Genomic DNA, 23264 nt, shown 5'->3' with positions numbered 1-23264 from the left:
GGCGTGGGTGTGACATTTGGATCGGACAAAGTAAGGCTAATGCATAGGTGCTCTCGTTGTTTCCGCTCTCGGCAGTGTCGCTCTCTCTATTCTCGGCAGTGTCTCTCTCTCTCCCAGTTTCTCACTGGTCTCGCTATTTCCCCCTTTCTCGCTCTCTTCACTCTCCCTCTCTCCAACTTTCTAACTCAAAATCTCTCCCTTTTTACTCTCACTCTCTTCCACTTTCTCGCTGGTCTTGCTCTCACCCATCTTCTATCCAATCGTGCTCTCTCCCATTTTCTCTCCAATCTCACTGGTCTCGATCTTGCTGATCTCGCTGATCTCACTCTCAACGATCTCGCTCTTAGCTATTGTGAACATTGTTCGTCTCCGTGCAATTTCTACACGATTGTGCCACTAGTCACTTGCCTTCCAGTGCTTTGTGCACAACACGCATTTCACATAAATTTTCTATACTTAGCTGAAATTTCCCAAATTTCCCCAAACTCAATGTCCATATTTTTCTTTTCAAATCCCCATTCCTTCTTCACCATTTCACACTAACTTTCTCATCAACCTACTCAACTTATTTATACAAATTTAAATAGGGACACACAATTAAGTAGAAAATTAAGACAATTTAAATAAGAAAACACACTTAAGTGTAAAACTGGGATTCGGAGTTTACATTTACCTCCTCCTTATAAAAATTTCGTCCTCGAAATTTCATCACAAGTTCGTCAGTTAAATAACTACGGATATTTATTTCTGATTTACTACTCCACTTCCCATGTTGTTTCTTCTATAGCATGATTCTGCCATAGCACCTTTACTAATGAGATTGTCTTATTCCTCAAGACTTGTTCCTTTCTTTCCAAAATCTCCACTGGTTCCTCCTTATACAACAAATTCTCTTTCAACTGTACCAGTTGCTTAGATAATATATGAGTAGGATCTGGCACATATTTTCTAAGCATTGCTTCATGAAACACATCATGAACACGAGATAATTCCAGAGGTAAATCCAATCGATAAGCCATTGGACCAATTCTTTCTATTATCTCATAGGGTCCAATATATCTCGGGCTTAACTTCCCTTTTCTACCCAACATGAGTATTCCTTTCCACAACTTAGCTGAGGACAAACTCAGAAATACTTTATCACCAATTTCAAACTCTAATTCTATTCTCCGCTTATCAGCATAACTTTTCTGCCTATCTCGAGCCGTCTTAAGATTATTTCTTATAATTTTAATGTTATCTGACGTCTGTTGTACAAGTTCTGGACCTAGTAATTGTCTTTCACTAACTTCATTCCAGCATATCGGAGTCCTACATGGTCTTCCGTATAGGGCTTCATATGGTGCCATTCCGATACTCGAATGGTAGCTGTTGTTATACGCAAATTCAATTAACGACAGATGCGTATCCCAACTGCATTTGACTTGCAACACACATGCCCTCAGCATGTCTTCCAATGTCTAGATTGTCTGCTCAGACTGACCATCCGTCTGTGGATGAAAAGCGGTACTGAAATATAACTTGGTCCTCATAGCTTTCTACAAACTAGGCCAAAACTTTGATGTAAATCTGGAGTCTCGATCTGATACAATTGAAACTGAAGCTCCAAACTGACTTACGACTCGATCAACATATAGCTTAGCTAGTTGTTCCCAGGTATAAGTGGCTTTAATAGGTAAAAACTTAGCTGTTTTTGTAAATCTATCCACAATTACCCATATACCATCATAGCTTGCTGGTGTCTTAGGTAATCCATACAAGAAATCCATCGTAAGATATTCTCACTTCCATTCTGGTACTGGGAGTGGATTAAGTAATCCTGCTGGTTTCTGTCTCTCTAATTTAACTTGTTGACATATTAGACACTTGTCAACATACTTCACTATTTCTTTTTTCATACCCAGCCACCAGTACGATTTCTTTAATGTTTTGTACATCTTCGTACTACCTGGGTGCATAGCATATGCCGAGCTATGTGCTTCTTCTAGAATAGCTTGTCTAAGAGCTAAGTCCTTAGGTACATAAATCCTACCCTCCTTTAGTAGCACTTTGTCTGTTCTTAGTTGATAGTCCGTCCTCAATCTTTTATCCACTTCTTCAGCTAACTTCTTCAGATCAGAATCCTTTAATTGCTCACGTAGAATATTTTCTACAAGAGTAGGACGCACTTGAAATAAGGCTAGTAATCCTCCTTTTCGACCGATTGATAATGCTGCCCTAACATTATAAAACTCATGGATCAATCTACCCTTCACTGAATTAATACTAGCTCTAACTGATCTAGTTTTTCGACTTAAGGCATTAGCTACCACATTTGCTTTACCTGGGTGATAGTCAATTGTACAGTCATAATCTTTAATCAATTCAAACCATCTTCTCTGTCTTAGATTTAGTTCCTTTTGATCAAAGATATGCTTTAGACTCTTATGGTCTGTAAATATATGACATTGCTCACCGAACAGGTAATGTCTCCACAATTTTAGAGCTAACACAATTGCTGCTAATTCTAAGTCCTGTGTAGGGTAATTACATTCATGCTTCTTTAACTGTCGCGAAGCATAGACTACTACTTTTCCTTCTTGCATCAGCACATATCCTAACCCTTTTCGGGATGCGTCATAATAGACCTTAAACCCCTTACCTGGTATAGGTAAAGTTAATACTGGTGATGATACTAACCTTTGTTTCAGCACTTGGAAACTATGCTCGCATTCTGGCGACCATTCAAACTTCGCATCTTTTCTGGTCAGGTTTGTCAATGGAAGGGCTATCTTAGAGAAACCCTCCACGAATCTCCTATAATAACCTGCTAAACCCAGAAAACTGTGTACTTCGGTTACATTCAGGGGTTGTTCCCAATTAACTACTGCTTCTATCTTTTGGGAATCAACACTAACTCCGTCAGCTGAAACTATATGCCCAAGAAATATGACTTGATTTAACAAAAAATCACACTTACTAAATTTGGCATATAACTTCTTTTCTCTTAAAGTTTGTAATACCATCCTTAGATGTTCTTTGTGTTTTTCCGCACTACTAGAATACACTAGTATGTCATCTATGAATACTATCACAAACTTATCCAGATAAGACTGGAATATCCTATACATCAAGTCCATAAATACCGCAGGAGCATTTGTCAATACAAACGACATTACTAGGAACTTAAAATGTCCATATCTAGTTCTGAATGCAGTTTTAGGAACATCTGTGTCTTTCACCTTCAACTGGTGATAGCCTAATCTCAAATCTAGAGAACACCGTTGCTCCCTTTAACTGATCGAAGAGATCATCTATACGAGGCAATGGGTACTTATTCTTAATGGTTACCTTATTCAACTGCCTATAGTTTATGCATAATCTAAGAGTACCGTCTTTCTTCTTAACAAACAAGACTGGCGCTCCCCAAGGCGATACACTAGGTCTAATGTATCCCTTATCCACAAGTTCCTGTAATTGAACTTTTAACTCTTTCAACTCCATTGGAGCCATCCTATATGGTGCTTGGGATATAGGTGTAGTACCAAGAATTAACTCAATAGTAAATTCCACTTCTCTATCAGGTGGTAAGCCTAGTAATTCTTTAGGGAACACATCTAAGAATTCTTGTACTACAGGTACATCCACAGATTTTAGTTTCTTATCTTGGGAAACTACTACAGATGCTAAATAGGCTTCACATCCTTTATTCAATAGTTTTCTAGCTTTTACCGCTGATATTAAACTTCCTGGGAGTATTCTTTTACTTCCTACCAGAGTTATTTCTTTTTCACCGGGTTTCCTAAACACTATTTCTCTTCTAAAGCAATCCATAGTGGAATAGTGTTTACTTAGGAAATCCATACCTAAGATAACATCAAACTCTAGTAATTCTAATGGAATCAAGTCGACCCAAAAACTCTGATCTCCAAGAATTACTTCATAATTCCTATAATACTCATGTACCACTAGAGTATCTCCTACAGGCATAGAGATAAATAATTCCTCATCCATATGTTCAGGTATTTTATCTATATGTAATGCACACATACTAGATATGAATGAATCTGTAGCACCAGGATCAAATAATGCATAAGCAGATTGATTACATAAAGTTATCGTACCAGTTATGACATCTGGAGCTTTTTCCGCTTCCTGGTGTGTCATGGCATATACTCTACCCTACTGCTGCTGCGGTGGTCATCCAACTACCCCTTTCTGCTTAGCCACATCGAATCCTTCTCCCCTAGTCCCGGTCGTTCTAGGTTGGTTCCCCGCCTGTGTTCCTTGTCTTTGTTCATTTTTTGTTCCACGACTTAGCTGAGAACAATCTCTTCTGAAATGCCCAGCTTGTCCGTACAGGAAACACACATTCCTATTACGGTAGCATACCCCTGTATGAGGTTTACCATAGTTTACACACAGCGGTTTCCTCCCCGTACTAGCCCCGACTCACTAGCACAACCTGATACTGATTTACCACTTTGTTTAGCTAAGGTCTGGACTTCTTTCGACTCAAACTTTGTTGGCTCATGCCCCCAAAACTCCTTATCCCCGACTGTCCAGAGAACGAGGATCTAAATTTTTTACTTCTTCTTTCTGCAGGCACTCTAAACTATCCTTCTCCTGGTTGAAGTTCATCCTCCTTCGCTACACTCCGCTCTACTCGGATAGCGGTCTCAACTTACTGAGTGAAATTCACCCAATTGGATGTAGAGGTAACGGGTGTACGTATTTTTCTTCTTAGGTCACTCTCAAATCTCCTACACCTCTCCTTCTCTTTCGCGATGATCGAAAGGGCATACTAAGATAACTTAGTAAATTTTTGTTCATACTCAGCAACCGTCATCACTTCTTGAGTTAGCCTAAGGAATTTCTCCCTCTTGCATCTCTAAAAGAACTAGGGTAGTATTTATCCTCAAATACTTGTCTAAACTCAGACCAAGTCATAGTTTCTAAACTACCCCTTCTAGCCTCTATCACTTTCCACCACTTCTCAGCCCCTTTTTGCAGCAAGAATGCCGCTAACTTGACCTTACGGTCATCAGGGCATCTCATAACTTTAAAACACTTCTCAATCAAATCCAACCAGATTTTAGCATCTAATGGATCTATGGTTCCATCGAACGTCGTGGCTTCTAAAGCTTTTAGCCTCTCGACGTCGAACTTCTTTTCTGGATCGTTTTTGAGTCGATCCTACACTCGTCGCTAATCTTTGAGTGATTCTATCAAATACTCGATCCTCCATCTAGGGTTCTACATCTACTTTTGGTGTACTAAACTCGTTTTCAGAAGTTTCCTTCTGTTCTACTGAGTCTCTAACTTTTTTCCCCTTTGGATTTGAGTCTGACGAGACCTCAGAACCTCCACTAGTAGGGTCAATGTTCCTCTTCTTATTCTGCTTGCTCGGTCTGCCTCTTTTCCTCAGCATCTTTGCTTAGTTATTAAGTACACATATTAGGGACTTATCTATGGGACTTTAATCTAATGCATGAACTCTCTCTTTCACTCAAAGTCCTATGCTTTAATACTAAACTAGCTTAAACCTTTCCCAAGCTTACGTATAACCCATCCTTTAATACCAAACTGGTACCAGTTTAGACTTTACACTCAACCTTTTCCCAGGTTTTATGTAAACCTTTTTCTGATACCAAACTGGTACCAGCTAACTCTTTAACCTTCCCAGAAACTTATATTGGATACCAAGCTAGTATAAACTAATTCCTCAATTGTCCCAAAAACTTATGTTCTGATATCAAACTGTCACACTCCACCCAAGATCACCCTCTTAGCCTAGAGAAGGGCATGACTGCAGTAGTTATCAACACTTAGGCTGACACTTACTGCCTAAAAACTCTTGCGGAATAACTCTGATACCAAATACAAATTATATGCAATGGGACGGCTGTAGGCCCACAATTTATTAACTTAGAAACTTAATATGTTTAAATTATTTACAACATTAGATTTACAAGTACCAAAACCCATAAACCCTAGTCCCTATATGAACAATAGTAACCATGTATACAATATAACCAGTAACCACCTAGGAAAAGCGTTACCAAGTCTTTTCGTCCTTTTAGTGAGCTATGAGCAGATATTGAGCTGTCTTCAGAGAATTGAACCACTACCTGGGCGGGGGGGAGGGAAATCAAACAAAATTTGGAAACGGGGTGAAGCTACGCCCAGTGAGGACCGAGAAAAATGTAGTAAATTCTCATGCCATAATTTTAGAGATTAGCGTTTAATCTGAAATAATTATATTAATGGCAGGCATAAACAATTTCCAAGCGTAAATGTATATACAACTGTTTTAAACAATAAAAGGGTAAAATCATTTCTAAAATCCAAAGTACTGTATAAATCGGTACTATATATCCCAACACCAAACTACTAGTCTATGAGAGAACCCTTTTGCCTGCATCTTCTGACTTTATTCACCTGTGGTCACATAGGTACTACTGCTCAGATACCTTCTCCTTGTACCTAGTAATCGAGCTACTAATAAGGATACCTTCTCCAAGTACTCTCAATATCCCATTGGCTTTAAGACACTTCTTAAATTAGTTCAAGTGACCATAGATACCGTTCTCCTTGTACTTCATATCTATCTTGGTGGATGCCTTCTCCTTGTACTTCGGCATCAGGCATTTTACCAAAAATTATTTTATAACATAACTTTTCTCTTAAAGCGATGTATCAAGTATAACAACAATAGCAGACATGCGTATTTTGAAAGATAGCATGATGCATGCATGCTGGACTAGAAATCAACTATGTAAAATAGTTTTTCAACACGAACAATGCATGCGGTTTTCAAAATCACAAATTCAAAACTTGCTTGGAAACCACTTATACATATAGAAACTCAGTAGGCATGGAAGAAAGTATTTTCCGCAAAGATATGTCTTTCTGATAAAATAGTTGTAATCCAAAACAGCTTCAAAAAAATTTTAGTTCGAAAACATTTTAGCCACTCAACCTCGAATTCTTAGGAACTTTTCACTCTAGTAGCTCCTCGGTCCTTTTTCACCCCCTAGAATCCAGATTCAACTTACACTTAGATTACTCATAGTTTCTGAACCTTATTTGGAAAATACTTCCTTCCTACAAACTTATTCTAAAATGTCTTAGGAATCTTACCTAACATTCAGCTCAGAATTTCTCCGTGGTTTGACAGCGTAATCTCTAAAATCTTCAAGACTGCCTTCTTCTCAACCTCAGCCCAGTTCCTTTGAGCCTTTTCTGTGGCAAGCCCTAACTCTGAAAACTAGACTTCCAGAGCTTTCAAATGGCTTTTGGAATCACTCTAAACGAAATGACTAGATGGAAAGATATCCTCGGTCCAAAGTTTGACATATTCCTTTGAACCCTCACTGCCCTCTACTTTCTCCTACGAATTTATGATTTTTGTGTGATTTGAAAATGAAAATCCCACTCCCTATTTATAGGCGTTCAAATTGCTCGTGGGATTGACAGCAACCTACTTGGTTGCATGGCCAACATGTTTTAATCCTCCTTTATTCAACGAAGCTGACTTCTCCTTGATTCAATGTGTTCTTCCAAATGCATCCAACATAATTTCTTAGGGTTTAAGAAATTTCTCTAATCGGACACCTAGATTTTAATTGTCGTTTTCTCTTACGTCTTCAAGCTTGTTTGTATTCAAAATTTAAATGCATAAATCCACCCCAACGCGTCCAAATACATCGCCCAGAAGCTTGCTCGGGCCGTTCAATGCATAAGGCGAGGCATGGGCGTGACGTTTCGAATCAGACAAGCAAGGCTAATACTAGGCCGTCTCACTCTTTCCGCTCTCGGGTGTGCTGTCTTCCACCTCGACCAGTGCGTCCGCTCTCTCTCCCACTTTCTCAGCGGTTGCGTTGCTCGCTCGGTCCTTTTTACCTAAATCTCGCTCCTCTCCCGGCTTCTCTCCCATCAATTCGCTCTCGTCTGATACCTCGCTCTCTCCCCCTTTCTCTGCTCAAAATCTTCGCTCTCGACTCTCAACTTCTAGCTCAAAATCTCGCTCTTCATCTACTCTCGCTCTCCACTTTCTCCACTGGTCTTGCTCTCTCTCATCTTCTATCCAATCTCGCTCTCTCCCGTTTTCTCTCCAATTTCGCTGGTCTCGATCTCGCTGATCTCGCTCTCAACGATCTCATTGATCTTACTCTCAACGATCTCACTCTTAGTTACTGCGAACATTGTTCATCTCCGTGCAATTTCTACACGATTGTGCCACTAGTCACTTGCATTCCAGTGCTTTGTGCACAACACGCATTTCACATAAATTTTCTATACTTAGCCAAAATTTCCCAAATTTCCCCAAACTCAATGTCCATATTTTTCTTTTCAAATCCCCATTCCTTCTTCACCATTTCACATTAACTTTCTCATCAACCTACTCAACTTATTTATACAAATTTAAATAGGGACACACAATTAAGTAGAAAATAAAGACAATTTAAATAAGAAAACACACTTAAGTGTAAAAGTGGGATTTGGGGTTCACAGTTAGCAACTTGTTTTAATAGTTAAAATAGGTTGTTATCTTATAAAATACAGTTACAAACTCAGTCGGTTCATAATCTTGTCTAAGGCTGGAGGTATTTAAGTTGACGGTTTACGTAACACCTCCTACGTTACCTTCTACCTAAGGATTATGACTAAAATGTTGAGTGTTGTTAACCGGTTTTATGAGCTTGTGTGATCAACGTGAGGTTCAAAATTTGTTTAACATCTAGACATTGTAGGTTTAAATTCAAATATAAATGTTATACTTGGATAAAACTATATAAACTTAGGTTGTTTAAAATTAGCCGGAATATACCTATGTAAAAGAAAACCCAATTATTTAGAATACTTCAGTGAGAGATTAACAATATATACAATATATAATTTTGCAAGAGTTAACACCGTGAGATCCATGCTCAGCTTCGTGTCGCTTTTATCGCGTCTGCTCCATTTGGAAAGTGTTTGCATGGGTCAATAACAAGGTGAATGGGGGAAGTAGTTCATAGTAAGTGGGTGAAGGAAATGTGTAAACTTATCCTACGGTCTCCTCCATTAGTTTGAACCATGAGAATCTAATGTTGCACCTGTTGTTATTTTTAGGCGATACTAGCTAGTCGTTAATTGCGACGATCGCTTCGGAGGGTTGTAACATAGAATTTAGCACAACCTAAGCTTCAGAAACGAATAGGGTTTTATAGTTCCATCTTGAACATTATCTTCTAATTCTAGGGCATGTTCATACCGTTCTATAAGATCTGAAAATGGTGGGTCACACATACAAGAGTTACTAAATGTTAGTTCTTGACCGAAAACGGTAACCAAACAACTATAGGAATAAGAGTTATTCTAGATATAGTATTTGGTCAAGATCGTTGCAAATAAATAACGAAATATGGGTACTTTATTACTTTTGCTAAAATTGGATTTAGATGCATAAGTTTAATAGAATTTATTTATTTTTCAACAATTTCGAACTCGATTATACAACTTCTTATTTCTAATAAATTCAATGGAGAAGGTTACTCTAACTAGAAATCGAACATAAACATAATTTTAGTGATTGACGACTTGAGGTTTATTTTAAAGAGGAATGTTCTCCTCTTCCCTATTCAAATACTAACTAAAATGTATAGGAAGTTTATGATAGATGGATAAGGACTAACAAGAAGGCGAGAGTCTACATCTTGGTGAGCATATCTAATGGGCTCAATAAGAAACATGAAGCTATGTCCACTACCCGTGAAATCATGGCATCGTTGCAAGAGATGTTCGAAAAACCGTCATCTTCAGTACAACATGAGGTTAAAAAGAATGTTTATAACTCACACATGAAAGATGGGACCAATATTAGGAGCATGTCCTAGACATGATGGTCCATTTTAACATTGCAGAAGCTCACGACGCTATCATAGATGAGACTAGTCAAGTTAGTATGATCTTGGAGTGTCTTTCGAAGAGCTTCTTGACCTTCTGAACTAATGTTGTAATGAATAAGATTAATTACAACTTGACTACTCTATTTAACGAACTCCAGACTTACCAGTCGATGATGAAATTAAAAGAAAGTGAAGTAAACGTTGTTTTACAGAAAAAATTTCTGAAGGGATCATCTTAAAAAACAAAGCTTTCAGACTAAAAGAAGTCTGTCCCTTCCTCTTTTAAAGATGAAAGTATCCAAATGAAGAAAAGAGAAAAAGGGAAGAAGAAACATGCTGTTAAGAAAACCAAGGCTCCCAAAGGAAAATGTTTCAATTGTGGAAAAGACAGATATCGAAAACGCAACTGCCCGAAATATCTGGCTGAAAAGAGAGCAGAAGAGGAAATTCAAGGTAAATCAGATTTACTTGTAATTGAAACATGGTTAGTGCAAAATTCTCACTTAACCTGGATATTAGATTCAGACACTGCTAACCATGTTTGCACTTTTCTACAGAAGACTAGTTCTTGGACTCAACTCTCAGAAAATGAAATGACTTTTAAAGTGGGAACATGAGAAGTCATTTCAGTTGAAGCAGTAGAAGACATCAAGTTATATTTTAAACAATCTTTCATTTTGTTAAAGAATGTATATTATGTACCAAAATGAAAAGAAACTTGATCTCCATATCTTTTCGACTAGAAAATATATATAAAATGTCTTTCGAAATCAATGAAATGTTTGTTTTTTCAAGAAGTGTTCATATTTGTTCTGCTAGACTTGAGAATAACTTGTATGTATTAAAACCAATTGATGAAAAAGACATTTTAAATATAGAGATGTTTAAAACGGCAGAAACTCAAAATAAAAGACGAAAAATTTCTTCTAATGCCTATTTCTGCCACTTCAAACTTGGTCACATAAATTTCAATAGAATTGAGAAATTAGCAAAAAAACGGTCTACTAAATCAGTTAGAAGATAATTCTACCGCTGTGTGAATCATGTTGCGAAGGAAAAATGACTAAAAGATCTTTTTACTGGAAAAGGTTTTTGTGTCAAAGAACCCCTAGAACTTGTACATTCAGACTTTTGTGGTCTGATGAATGTCAAAGCTCGAAGAGGATATGAATATTTCGTCAATTTTGTTGATGACTATTCAAGATATGGCTATATTTACTTAATGAGTCACAAGTCTCAAACTCTTGAAAAGTTCAGAGAATTTAAGACAGAAGTTGAAACCTTATTAGAAAAAAGAATTAAAACACTTCGATCAGACCGGGGTGGTGAGTATATGGATTTACAATTCTAGGACTATTTAGTAGATCATGGAATTCAATCCCAACTCACAAAACCTGAAACACCACAACAAAATGGTGTTACAGAAAGGAGAAATCGAACTTTATTAGACATGGTTCATTCAATGATGAGTTACTCAGTTACCTCAATCCTTTTGGGGGTATGCTATATAGATTGTTGTACATATTCTAGACATGGTTCCCTCAAAAAGTGTTTCAGAAACACCGCATGAGTGGACATAAAAGTAGATCATGTTACTTCAAAATCTGGGGATGCCTGACACACGTGTTGGTGCAAAACCCTAAGAAATTGAAACGACATTCAAAATTATGCCTATTTGTAGGATACCTTAAAGGAACAAAAGGTGAATTATTCTATGATCCCCAAGAAGATAAAGTATTTGTATTGACCAATGTTACATTCTTGGAAGAAGATCATATTAGGAATAATCAACCTCGTAGTAAACTAGTATTGAATGAAATGACCAAAGATACTACAGAAAGATCAACAAAAGTTGTTGATCAAGCTGGTCTATCAACAATAGTTGTTGTCCCATCACATTCTTCTTAAGAGTTGAGAATGTCTTGACATAGTGGGAGGATTGTTCATCAGTTGGAATGCTACATGGGTTTAATAGAAGCTTAGAACATCATACCTGATGATGGCCTAGAGGATCTATTAACCTTTAAACAAGCAATGGATGATGTTGATAAGGAATAGTGGATGAAAGCCATGGATGTGAAAATGGAGTCAATGTACTTCAATTCTATCTGGGAACTTGTAGATCAACCACATGGGGTTAAATCTATAGGTTGTAAATAGATCTACAAGAGAAAGCAAGACCAAACTGGCAAGGTGCAAACCTATAAAGCCAAACTTGTGGAAAAAGGTTTTACTTAAAGGGAGAGGGTTGACTATGAAGAAACCTTCTCTTCTGATGCCATGATAAAATCAATAAGAATACTTTTATCCATTGCTACATATTTATGACTATGGAATATGGAAAATGGATGTCAAGACAACTTTCTTGAATGACCATCTTGATGAAAGTATTTTGATGTCTCAACTAGAAGGGTTTATTGAACAGGGTCGTGAACAAAAGATTTGTAAGCTTAAAAGATCCATTTATGGGTTAAAACAAGCTTCTAGATCCTAGAATATACGATTTGACACTGCGATCAAGTCTTATGGCTTTGAACATAATGTTGACAAACCTTGTGTATACAAGAAAATAGTCAGGAAAACTGTAGTTCCTGGTCTTTTGTGATGATGATATCTTGCTCATTGGGAATGAGACAAGTTTCCTTGCTGACATAAATAGATGGTTAGTATGGGAATTCCAAATGAAGGATTTGGGAGAAGCTCAATACGTTCTTTGGATCCAAATTTTTCGGAATCGCAAGAACAAAATCCTAGCACTATCTCAAGCATCTTATATTGAGAAGATGTTGTCAAGATATGATATACAAAATTCCAAAAACGGTTTTCTACCTTTTATACATAGAATTCATTTGTCAAAGGAGTAGTGTCCTAAGATGCCTCAAGAAGTATAGGAAATGAAAAGAATTCCATATGTATCGGTAGTTGGGAGTCTGATGCATGCTATGTTGTATACACGTCTTGTCATATGCTTTGCAGTTAGAATCGTCAACAGGTTCCAATCTAACCCTAGACACAGTCATTGGACTGCAATCAAGAACATCCTCAAGTATCTTCGGAGAACGAGGAACTATATGCTTGTGTATGGACCTAAGGATATGATCCTTATAGGATAGACCGATTCCAATTTTCAGACTAATGTAGATTCTAGGAAATTTACTTCAAGAACAGTTTTCACTCTTAACGAAAGAGTTATAGTTTGAAAAAACATCAAACAAGGTTGTATAACCGACTCTACGATGGAAGAAGAATATGTAGCTGCATGCGAAGCAGCTAAAGAAGCAGTGTGGTTACGCAAGTTCTTGTTAGATTTGGAAAAAATTCTAAATATGCATCTGCCCATTACCCTGTATTGCGACAACAATGGTGCTGTTATCAATTCCAAGGAACCGAGGACTCACAAATGTGGAAAACACATCGAAAGAAAGTACCATCTCATTAGGGAGATAGTACACTGAGGAGACATGATATTCCCGAAAATAGTCTCAAAAGATAACATTGTTGATCTATTTACGAAAGGTCTCTCGAGTAAGTGTCTGAGGGCCACCTGGTTAGACTAGGACTACGAGCATGATAACCTAGGGCAAGTGGAAGAATGTCAATGGTATATAGATGCCCTAGTTTATTGTATTTTCTCTATATTTTTCTCAACATTGTCAAACATTATATTTGTATTAGTCCAAGTGGGAGATTGTTGGGAATGTCCTAAAAATCAAAGTTCATAAATATTGTTAACATATTCTATCAATAAAAGTATTATTGAGTATTTTATTCAATAAATTGTTATCGATATTGCATTCTATTATAAAAATCCAGTAAACAAATCCATGACTATAATATGAATACTTTAATATTATATGGCGATATAAAAGAGGATTAAGTTTTAGTATATAGCCAAAATGGTCTATAAGTATATGGATGAGATTAGGTACCTCATCCTAGTGACACTATTGGATACAACCCATTTTGTATACTGATACAAATGATGTAATCCCAAAATCATTCATGTGTAGACTTGTGAGTGAGGGCATCCTATGCAATGTGTTTGCATAAAATTGAACCTCGAAATAGTCATTTTTTCTTTATAACGATACTTTATTAGTAAAATTGACTATTTTAAATTCGATGACATAGGGTAATTGGATCTTAATCTTGAGTTAACTATGAAGTTCTGTTTATTCGAGATTATCTTTTGAACTTCTGTTTTGAATTTGAAGTGTTTAAAGTCAATTTAGGGTTTGTTTTATTATATTCGATACAATTAAACGTTTCATTTATTGAAATTGAATGTAATCAGAGAGATTATAATGTTTAAATATTTATTTAAATATTGGATTACATGAACAAGATTCATGTATCAATTAGGTGTTTAATTAATTTAATATTTGATATTAAATTAATATTTAATTAATTAATTAAATTTGCTTAATTTATCAAATAAAGCTTTTTCATTTTCAAATTTAAATTCAGAATTTTTGTTTTATCTAAATTTAATTTTGTGAAAATTAAATGAAAATTGTAAATAAAAAAGTAAATTAAAATTGTTTTAATACATAGTTAATTTCTCCAACTTTCAAGATTAATTAAGGTGGATTAATCCATTTCTTTACATCTAAGCCCACTAAATCATGTAGCTTAAGGTTAGATAATGCCTGCATGAATTTGTTTGATAAATACTCCAATTATCTAAAACTGGATTGATTCATGCAATTTTCCAGATTTTCTGGGTTTTCTCTCAAAACCCTTCCCTCTCCCTTCACATAATTAAGTTGATTCAAAGACTTCACCTCTCAGTCCAAGTTAGAGGATAGTAGAGAAGCTCTTTGTGGTGGTTTGCTATGAATTTGAAGATCCAATTTGTGAATTTTGGCAAGAATTTGAAGGGTTTTAATCATAGGTAATGAATTCTTGAAACCATCTTTAGAAAACTGTTTTGATGCATGCTTTTAAATTCGAATTAAGTGTAATTTGAGTGATTATTGATTCTGATTTCTTTCGTTGCTTGTTAGTTTACTCTATTGCCTATAGTTTGTAACTATAATGTACTAACATTTTATTTATATAATAAAATATTTGATGTTTTATTTTAAAATTAGTTGCATTAATCACAAACCAATAAACTAATATTTAGAGTTATCTTGTAGCTTAAACATATATGTAGAGACATATGGTGGGTCATCTTTAAGCGATAACCTAAATAGTCTATAGTAGATGGATAAGGTTGGATACCTTATCTTGGTGACACTACGAGTATGGCCCGCTTTGTAGGTGTTACAATTGTTGAAAAGCACTACAAATAATCTCATCCTGATCATTCATTTGGAGACATGTTAACGGAGATATTCTATGAAAAGGAGATTTTATAAGATCGGACCAGGAAATGTTCAGTCTTATTATATAACGCCGTTCATAATAAAGACTTACATTTCACTAGGATGACCACAGGTAACATGACCTGAATCTTGAGTGAGTTGTGAACTCCTACCGATGACGGTGATCCTTTAATTTGTATGGGTGAGAGTGGTCAGATTGCCAACTCAACAAGCCTACCATTTTGGGAATTCGTCTGATTGGAGAGTTGGGAACATAGCTACACAAGATGAAATTCACTTCTTCCCCAATGTCGAGGCAAGTAGATAAATTGCTCCCTTAAGGGTTGTTTTATGGGTTGAACAATGTGGTACTACACCCTCTCTTGGCTCGAGAGGGGTATGATCATAGTTGGGCTATGATTTATTATTCATTAGATGGGTCAGTGGTACTTAAGGAGTTAGATGTAACTTCAGGAGCAAAACGATAATTTTGGCCCAACTATACTTACGAGCAATTTATGAAAGGTCATCGTACTGTTGATTGGTTATTTCCAATAGATACAACAATATATCTGTAGTATGAAGAGTGCAGCTGTCGGTCTTTAATGGAGTGCCCGACAATTAACGGATGGTGAATAATTTAATTAGAATAATTTAGTTAAAGAGTTTAATTAATTATTCACATACAGTTAGAGCTTCAAACTACAGGTTTATGAGGTCCCTTCGGTAGCTCAATAGGACTAAATGAGAATGAGTTTTTGGATTAATTTGAATTTTTCAAATTAATTGAGGGAATTAATTATATATGATATAATTAAGTTAAATTAATTATATGATATAATTGTTATAATGTATTTGATACATTATAATATAAAGTTTAGTTGAGAGGAAATAAATATTTGAATATGATTCAAATATTAATTATGTAAATTGGAGTCATATTATTTTTAATATAAATGTGATTTATATTAAGTGTCACTAGTGAGAGAAAAAAAAATATAGGTTATATTGTATATGATACAATATTAAAACGATAGGTTATATGTTATCTTTGATATAACATATAGTTTAATTTATATTGTATGATAAGATAGTTATCATATTAATATATATCAAAATTATTTATTTAATTAAATATATTATTTAATATTATTTAATTATATTAAATTAATTAATGGGAGGGAACTCCCTCCCCTTCTTTTCTTTCCACTTTCACGTAGGTGGAAAATTAGTTTTCTAATTTTGATTGTCTTCTTCCTACAAACAAGTTGGAAGAAAAAGAGGTTGTGTGCTCTTAGTGAAAAAAAGTTTTCTCCCATATTCCATCTCTTCCTCTCAAAGGCAAAATTTTCTCCCTTACCTCACTAAAATCACCAGAGCCCACACCTCCTGGATTCTCTTCTTGGGACATTTTAAAGCATCTAGCCCTCTTAGCAACTTCACTAGCCCATGCTTTATTGATTGACTTATGAAATGCTAGGAGTTTAATTAAATCAAATTTTTAGTTTCACATGATATTTATTGATCGAAATTTGAGGTGTAATGGCCTAGACCCATGATTCAGATCTAGATTCTGAATCCAAATTTGACACCTTATTTGCTCCAACATTCTCCTACATTCCCGTCAACCTGACACATTATCCTTTTGTGCTCTCATAGCTAAGTACGCTTAATTTTAGAGTTCCTACGATTGAGCTACGAAAAAGGAAGGTATACCTTGTTGGTATAGATAGTAACTTTTAGTTATTTTAAATCCTTCTTAACCATACTTCCATGTCCTTAGGATCTCTATCATCTGAATGTGATGTCATTTCATTCATGTACCCTCCTGAACTCGGATTGTTACACGAGGAGGGTATAAATTAATACACTTATGAATGTTTAGAGATTAAATTGATATAATTATATGTTCATGGTTTTAATTGATACAACCTTCAAAGTTTATGTGTATAAATTAATATTTTCCATAGAATTCAAATTTAGTGTCTGCTAGTAATTTATAATTAATATTTTTAATATTTTATTATTGTCTATTAGCATTTTCAATTTAAATTTGAAAACATATAAATTCATATGTTGTATTTTCTTGCATGAAAATATTAATTGTTATTTAACCAATTTTGATAAAAATTAAACATTAAAATTATCTATACTATCTAAAAGGGACTACGAGAGAGAATAAATTGTTTTCCGTTTTTGCCCCTTTTAAATGATGGTTATAAGGTTATCTTGCGTCATTTGACAACTAAATCAATTTTAAATACTTTACTTTATCATTGATTTGGTTTCAAATGTGGTTTGTATTTGATTTTTTAATAAAAAATCTATCAAATTTGGGTTTTCATACTTTTCTATATTTAAAATAAAAAACATGTTATCTAAAAATTGAAAATAAAAAAATCGAAACAAATCATGATTTGAAATCTAAATTTATTATGTAAATAGCTAAATTAAACCTCGACGTGGATTTCATTTCACGTGGATTTGACTTCAAAATTTGGTTTTATTTATTCTTTTATCAAAAAATTTATCAAACTTGGTTTTCCCGATTTTTTCTAAATTGAAAGATAAAATCAAGTTATCTAAAAATTAAAAATAATAAAAAAAAACTAAATCAAATTAAGATTTCAAATCTAAATTTATTCTATAAATAGCTAAATTAAACCTTCAATCTGCATCAGGTATCTTTTTTTATTTTCCTTTTTTACGTTTTGGTTATATATATATATTGTATTTTTTGTCACCATTATTCTCACATTGTTTGTTGAGTTCGTATCTTTTTCAATTTTTTTCTTTCTTCATTGAAGATTTCTTTAGGTTTTTTTTAAAATCTTTATTTAATATTTTTTACTACTATAGAAGTAAACATCTCAACTAAGAGTTTCTCTTATATATATGTCTGTGTATGCGTGTATGTATATATGTGTGGGTGTTATTTATTTATGGACATCGATAGATGATATCCCGACGTGTTTTTAGCTATATCCGGACGATTTTAGGCGTTGAAAAAAGACTATATTCTTGTAATTCCAAGATAGACATAGATTGAGGTTAATAAAATAAATTTTTAAAACAAATTATCAAAAAATTAAAATGAATTATAGTTTGGAAGATGCATACAAGTCTCTAAAACAGAATAGATAAATTTGTGAATTTCGTACTAAATCTTTATTTTTACTAAAATTAAAATAGATGCGTTTATTTAAGGTTTTTACCATATTTTAATTTGTGTGGGAATAATATTTTGATTAGGTTTTAGATTTAAGATTTGTATCTACTAAATTGTGATTAAAAATATTATAATACTTCAAAAAGTGAACAACATAATGAACAATATTTAATAAAATCACATATAACTTCTATAAAAAGATTTTATATTTAAAAAATTTATATAACTAGTGCATCACACACAGTAATAAACTAGTAAGAGTAAAATTGAACAAACATCAAAATATATCGACTAATGATATTTTAACCAAAAATATATATTCAATTAATTATATGTATATATTGAGAATTCAATTGAAGGGCTATGAATATAAGGAGTAAAGAGTTATCATAAATATGTGAATCAACCTACAAAATATCTAGGATAATTGTCAGAAATAACAATATCAAGTTTTCACTTTTCAAAACTAGTACATTTTTTGAAAACTCGTTAAACTAATTTTTTTCAGTCCATCTCGAGCGAGATCGACTATCGATATTTAATTAAAAAATTAAATTTTTCTAACTTATCAGTTATTTTGGACCTTCTCAGTGAAATCTTGGACAATATTAACACGAAGAAATTTCCGGCAATATTAACACCAAGGTTCTACTAATTTTTCCAAATATTATGTAATGTTTCTAAATCTTATACCAAATCATATATCTTTCCAATTATCTCCAAATTCAATTATTTTTACTAAATCTTATGTCAAAATTTATATAATTTTTCAAATCTTTACCCTAATTATTTGTTTCCATAATTATATGAAATTTCAAATTTTCAAATAAATTTTCAATTATGATTTTTCATATGGATTTTAAGTGCAAGTGATTTTTAAATTTTGTAAAAGATCAAAATTTACAAATAAAAATTTAGATTTGAGAAAATATAAAGAATCTTGGTGTTAATCGGCTCAAGTTTTCAATGAGAAAACCCAAATATATAGATTCTCATAATTAATTTTACCCGAGATACACCGAGATTCTTTATATCTCTAAAATCGTACTAAATTTGTTGCTTTCATCTTTGGGCTGAAAGATTTGGCATAAAATTTTAAAAGATAATATAATATTTATAAAAATTGATAGAATCCCTACTATGTCTCCTGATAGGATCAAAATTGGTAGGGACAATAAAGAAGTTTTGAGAAAAGGTTTGAGAGAGTAGAGAGATGAGAACCACACCCTGGTGGGTTTTTCTGTATTTCTGCATTAAAAGGTAGAATCCATCATGAGGGAAAAATAACCCCCTCACACCCACTCTCCACTCTCCTGCATAACTGTAAGGGAGTTATGGGGTCCTAAGTACTGATACTAGACAAGATTATTATGGGGATTAAAACATTAATTAGGTAATATAATCTTGTTTAGATCAACTGGAAGTAATATGGGATCTTAATCATTCAAATAAAATACTGACCAAGATCCATGATATTTAGGACACTAAATCCGACAATCTCCCACTTGTTCTAAAGCGAGTGAGGTGTACAGTACATACAAAATAAAGTACAAGACAATAAACTAGGACATTCTCTATATCCCATAATATTCCCACTTGCCCTAGACAAGATGACTCATATCCTTTGAAACCCGCAGTTTGTAAACATTAAACATATTCTATTCACAATAAAGGTATTATTGAGACTTCAATCAATAGAGTGTTATTGAAGTGCATTTATTTATAAACCCAATAAATAAACCCATGACTATAACATGAATACTTAAACTTTATGTAGACACATAAAAGAGGATCAAGTTTTAGTATATAGCCAAAAAAGTCAATAAGTATATGGACGAGGTTGGGCACCTTATCCTAGGGACAATATGGATGCGGCCCACTTTGTATATTGATACCAACGATGTGATCCCAAAGTTGTTCATGTGGAAATATGCGAGTGAAGCCGTCCTATACAAAAGACGTTTGCATAAGACCAAACCACGAAATAGTCACTTTTCTTTATAACAACCATTTACTGTTAAAATAGACTGTTTCAAATTGATGACCTAAGGTAATTCATTCTTAATCCTGAGCTAACTATGAATTCCTTTTTATTCGGGATTATCCTTTAATATGCGTAGATGAGAATGGTTCAACATTACCGCTCAATAACCTCCCATTTTAGGGGTAAGACTAGATAGATAGCTAGGGTATAGTTTTACAAGAAGGAATTCACTCCTATCTGTCTTAAGGTTAACAGATAGATTGTCCTCTTAAGTACTGACTCATGGTCTTGAACAAATGGACTTTGCCCTCTAATGACAGAGAGGGAATTGGTTGGTGGGACCATAAATCAATTGTTCAATAGAGGATCAATGAAGACTTAAGGAATACGATGTATTACAGAGGTAAAACGGGATTCTTGACCTAGCTGTAAAGATGAACGACCTGTGAAGGATCAACTTACTGATTATGGTTAAATGAAGTGGACAAAAATATATCTACAGTGAGGAGAGCGCAACTACTGAGCTATAGTGGTATATCTCGATAGTTAACGAATATTGATTAATTCAATTTAAAGAGTTTAGTCAATTAATTTCAAATCGTTAGAATACATGATTTGTAGGTTCATTAGGTCTCTTTACTAGCTCGTAAAAAGATTAAACCTTAGATTAGAATATTAAGTGAATTTGAAATGTTGAAATCAAATTAGGGTTTGGATAATTATATTCGATATAATTAACGTTTAAAATTATTTAAATTAAAACATATTTGGAGAGTTCAATATATTTAAATAATGATTTAAATATTGATTATAGGAATAGGGATTCATGTTTAAATTAGGTGTTTTTATCAATTTAATATTTTATAATAAATTATTATTATTTAATCAATTAAATTTGTTTAGTTAATTATTTAATTAAATCAATTTTAAATTTTAAATTTCAATTTCAAAAATTGAATTTACATTTCATTTAATTTAATTAAGTTAAAGAGTAAAATAAAATAAAATTGAATATGAAAATTTGATTATTACTAGATTTTTCCCACAAATCAAATCCAAAATGGATTTATCTAAAATTAAACACCCAGCCCATTAGTTTTGTGCTATTTGAGGTGTCAAATAGTTTATGCATGTTTAATTTGATTAAATACCTATAAATTCATGAGAATTGATAGCATGCATTTGAGATTTTGAGAAAATTTCTACTGAAAAACCAGCTTTTTGTCAAACCGTCCAAACGAATCTAAATTCTCTCTCAATTGGAGTTCCATCACTCAATCCAAGGCCGACATTAGTATAGAAGATGTTTTTGGTGGTCTACTACAAGAATAGAAGGTCAATTTCATGAAGATTGTAAGGAACAAATGGAAATCATCAAAGGTATTCAAACTGAAATCCTACTGTTGGAAACAATGAGTTTGCATGCTTGTTACTAAAATTAATAGAATTAGAGTACTTAATGATTCTATTTGTTTCTGTATTATGTATGTTTACTCTATCACATAGGACATCGTTCCTTAGACAAGATTATTCCATGTTTGAAAGCTAATAAACCATTCTTGGAATTCTACATCGAATATCTGATACGCATTTTGTCGATGTATGATGCTTGAGACAAGGCTAGGGTTTTGTTCTTACGATCCCTAAGGATCTGGATCACTAGAACAAACTGTGCTTCACTCATATCTTTCATTTGAAATTGAGTAACCAACCATTTTTTTAACATCTGACAATAAGCCTACATCATTCCCAATGAGTAGGATATCATCCACATATAATTCTAAAAAAGCTACTAAACTACTGATGATTTTCTTGTATATACAAGGCTTATTAATATTCTTGTCAAATGCATAAGATTTGATCGCTATATCAAATCTTATATTCAAAGATAAAGATGCTTGCTTCAATCCATAAATGGACTGGTTAAGCTTGCAAACTTTTTGCTTTTGACCTTGGCAATAGATCCCTCTGATTGTTTCATGTGGATATTCTCATCAAAATTACCATTGAAAAAGGCAGTTTTGACGTCCATTTTCCATATTTCATAGTCATAATATGTGGTAATAGACAATAGAATATGGATAGACTTTAACATGAGAACAGGTGAGAAGGTTTCATCATAATCCACTCCCACAACCTAGGTATAACCCATTACCACCAGTCTAGCTTTAAAAGTTTGCACCTTTCCATCTACACCTTTTTCCTCTTGTAGATACATTTACAACTAGAGATTTTATCCCATCATGTTTAGTTACAAGATCCCAAACTTGGTTGAAGTACATGGACTTCATCCCAAGATTCATGACTTTAATCTATTCATCTTTGTCTGCATCATCCATTGCCTGGTTATAGGTCAATGTATTGACGTCATCATCTGGTATGATGACTTGAGTTTCTATTAAATCGAAAAAGCAGGCAAGTTGGAAAAAACCTTCCCACTACGTCGAAGTTGCCTTGCACTCGAGAAGGATGTGTTTGACTAGATGAAGCAACATCAACATCCCTTGTTGAAGTGTTAGGTTCTTCAACAACTCTTGTTGAAGATGCAGGAGTTTCGTTGGAAAGCTCATTCAATATGATTTTGCTTCTTGGTTTATATTCTCTAATGTGGTCTTTCTCCAAAAAAGTAACATTTGTCGATACAAACACTTTATTCTCTTTTGGATCATAAAAGGGATTGTCTCTTGTTTCTTTTGAGTAGCCTACAAATAAAGCATAACTTCAAACGTGGTTCCAATTTCTTTGGTTTAGCCACTAGCATATGAGTCGGACATCCCCAAATCTTAAGATGTCATAAACTACTTTTATGACCTCTCCATAATTCAAAAGGTGTTTCAAAAACACTTTTTGATGGAACTTAGTTCAAAAGATAGGCCATAGTCTCCACTACATAACCCCATAGCAAGTTAGGTAGAGAAGTATAACTCATC

This window comes from Benincasa hispida, chromosome 5, assembly GCF_009727055.1.
Source record: "Benincasa hispida cultivar B227 chromosome 5, ASM972705v1, whole genome shotgun sequence".
NCBI classification, from domain to species: domain Eukaryota; kingdom Viridiplantae; phylum Streptophyta; class Magnoliopsida; order Cucurbitales; family Cucurbitaceae; genus Benincasa; species Benincasa hispida.
This window is presented reverse-complemented; position numbering follows the sequence as displayed.